Consider the following 3,356-nt stretch of genomic DNA (forward strand, 5'->3'; position numbering starts at 1 on the left):
GTCTCACATGCAAATTTATCTTCTTGGGGTCTCTCAGGAGCTGATTGAAAATCTGCCCATGGTGCCAGAGCCAACCTCCATCATCTCAGCTCCATGGCTGCAGTTTGCAGCCTCAGGTACCAGGACCGTCCCATCCAGCTGCCTTAACCCTGGTGCTGATCGGGTCTGGAGCCGGGAGTCCCAGATCTTCTCCGGCCTAGATTACCCCAGCTGTGGCTGTTCCCATCCCCAGCAGAGGAGGCGGAACGTCTCCACTTTCCTGGCTGGGGGTGATTTCACCCAGGAACGTTACAGCGGCCGTGGGGAGGATCACTGCGGGGAGGGGTCATGGCCATGGCAGTGCCAGCGCCACTCCGGTGCCGCCAAGGATAACACGGGCTCCTCTCTCCCGCAGCAAACTGAAGCCGCTGCTTGCCCTGGAGCTGGAATCACGCCTCCTGCGGGCTCTTCTTTACACCATCTTCACGATGGGCACTGGGCAGGATACCACCCACTTCCAGGTAGGTCACGATCCTACTTCCTGTCCCAGGAGCAGGAGCCGCCTCTGGTCCCTGCTCCCTTGGTTTGATGGAGCTGCTGAGAATAGGGGAGGAGTGAGCAGAGCTGGGAACAGGCCCGAGACAAACTGGCAGGGAGGGCCCCTTCCCTCCAGGGGAGATTGTATTACCCCTCTGTGGCTGATCTCAGCCTTCCCTCTCCTCATTCTGTGTTCTGCTGCCTGGACTCTCCCGGGGATCCTTCTTCCCACCCATTGCAGTTTGGCTGGTCCCTAGTCTGCTGGGTACCAGCCCCTGCACAGAGAACTGCTAAGGCCAAGGATTGAGGAGCCAGCAGGCATCCGACTAGGAACTCTTGCCAAGTGTCCTTGGAATGATGTGAATGGGAGAGGCCAGGATGTGCCTTTTGGGTCTGGCCAGGGCTCTCAGAGAACCCCCCTGGTCCCGTGACTGGTGTAGCCCCATGTCCCATGACTGACGGGTGTTCCCGCTTCTTGCAGGCTCTGCACAACACCTATTTACAGAGGCTGGACGCCATGGTCGGGTGCCTGCTCACTGAGACCCCCACCCTAGCTAAGCTGCAGCACCTCTTGGAGGTGAGTAGAATGGGCCGGTCTGGGGCGGAATTTCCCCTTAACCCCGTCATGGGGCTGCAAAGGAGAGACTAGAAGAGTCCTGCTTTGTGTCCTCCCAGCTTGGACCCAAGCCGCCCCACGTTCCCAGAGCTGTCAGTGCAGTGCAATGTTGGGACCCTTACGCCTCCTGGGGTGGGGGCGCAGGGGAGCAGAGGGAAGGAGCTGGGACTCTCAGCCAGAGCTCTGCACGGTTGCATTAAGCACTAACAGTGAAAACCAGGCCTGGCTGGGGCCTGAGAGACTGAAACCAACACCTGTGAGATGCAGGACATGGGACCCTGAGAAAAGTCACTGGCTCCTTTCTAGGGAGACCCTGAGATACAGGAGGAGCCTCAGGGAATCAGCTCTTCTGTCCTAGGGACACTGCAGTTCCTGTCCTCACGGCCACTCCATCCATCCTACCAAGGCTTCTGCAGCTGGGGTCTGGGGTCCAGGACATGTGCCTTGATCCTGACGTGCTGTTCATGGATCAGAGCACATGATCTGAGGGTTCAGAGCAAATAGACCAGCCCCAAGACCGACCATTGTCCCAGCCTGGCGAGACAATGACAGCTTGTGCCCAGTGGAGGACAGGACCAAACAGCTCAGCTTCCGCCATGCTGTCCCACGTCTGTGCTTCTGGCACAGCAGCAGGGGCTGGACACTCTGGAGCCCCACTTCTCCAAAGTGGCCACGCCATCAGGGGCTCATTCACCTGCACATCTACCAAAGTGATCTATGCCATCATGGGCCAGCAATGCCTCTCTGCCATAGGTACATTGGCCAAACCGGACAGTCTCTATGCAAAAGAATAAATGGACACAAATCTGACATCAGGAATCATAACATTCAAAACCCAGTAGGAGAACACTTCAGCCTCTCTAACCACTCAGTGACAGACTTGAAGGTGGCAATTTTGCAACAAAAAAACTTCAAAAACAGACTCCAAAGAGAGACTGCTGAACTTGAATTAATATGCAAATTAGATAAAATTAACTTAGTTTTAAACAGAGACTGGGAATGGTTGGGTCATTGCACTAATTGAATCTATTTCTCCACGTTAAGTGTCCTCACACCTTCTGTGGGTCATCTTGATTATCACTTCAAAGGTTTTTTTCTCCTGCTGATGATTGCTCATCTCAGTTGATTGGCCTCATAGAGTTGGTATGGCTACTTCCACCTTTTCACGGTCTCTGTATGTATAAATATCTTCTTTCTGTGTTCCATTCTATGCATCCGCTGAAGTGAGCTGTTAGCCAGTGAGTGGCCCATCGAACGGACACTTAATTCACAATGGACCATGGGAGGCACCCATCTACACTGAACAGACTTTTCTGTGAATGTTTTATCTGACGTATCCTGCAAAGTATCCATCCTGCAATGACTGAGCAAAATGGGGCATGGACAGGGACTTGCCCATGTGACTCCAAGCTCCCATCTTTCACCTGTGATTTTCCACTAGCTGTGCTGAGGACTTTGAAACAATGGGTTTCCCTTCATATGGCAGAAGTTAAAAGAGGCCCTGGAAACATCTCCACTGTGCCTCTAGCCTGCTCCAGCCTCTTTCCTGCTCAAACATCTGGACTATGGACTTATACTAATGGGAGCATCTAACCAAGGGAGAGGCACTTCCAGTGACTTGGAAGCACCCAAAGACTTATCAAGCCAGCAGTTTATTCTATCACTGCTATAAGCCTGAACCAAGAACTTTGCAATTATTGTATTTGATTCCTTTAACCAATTTTAATTCTCACCTTTCTTTCTTTCTTTCTTTCTTTCTTTCTTTCTTTCTTTCTTTTTATAAATAAACCTTTAGCATTTAGATACTGAAGGATTGGCATCAATGTGATTTTGGGGAAATATCTAAGTTATATATTGACCTGGGTGGGCGGCTGGTCCTGTGATCAGATATAGCCTCTTAGGGTATGTCTTCACTCCCCGCCAGATCGGCGGGTAGCAATCGATTTCTCGGAGTTCGATATATCGCGTCTCATCTAGATGCGATATCGAACCCCGAACACGCTCCCGTCGACTCCGGAACTCCACCAGAGTGAGTGGCGGTAGCGGAATCGACGGGGGAGCCGTGGACGTCGATCCCGTGCCGTGAGGATGGGTAAGTAATTCTAGCTAAGGTACTTCGACTTCAGCTACGCTATTCACGTAGCTGAAGTTGCGCACTTAGATCGACCCCACCTAGTGTAGACCAGGCCTTAGTTGAAGACATTGATTTTAAAGAACCACTCAT

The 3,356-nt window shown here is 52.1% G+C and overlaps 1 long non-coding RNA gene across 1 annotated transcript; it reads left to right on the forward strand.

Annotated features, from left to right (window-relative positions):
- Positions 1-388: 388 nt before the first annotated feature.
- On the forward strand, positions 389-2,410 carry LOC120385223. Its single transcript, XR_005589358.1, has 3 exons — positions 389-500; positions 998-1,093; positions 2,357-2,410. It is a non-coding gene; the product is annotated as an uncharacterized LOC120385223 (long non-coding RNA).
- Positions 2,411-3,356: the final 946 nt, after the last annotated feature.

Source organism: Mauremys reevesii, linkage group 17 (genome assembly GCF_016161935.1).
Source record: "Mauremys reevesii isolate NIE-2019 linkage group 17, ASM1616193v1, whole genome shotgun sequence".
Taxonomy (NCBI): Eukaryota; Metazoa; Chordata; order Testudines; family Geoemydidae; genus Mauremys; species Mauremys reevesii.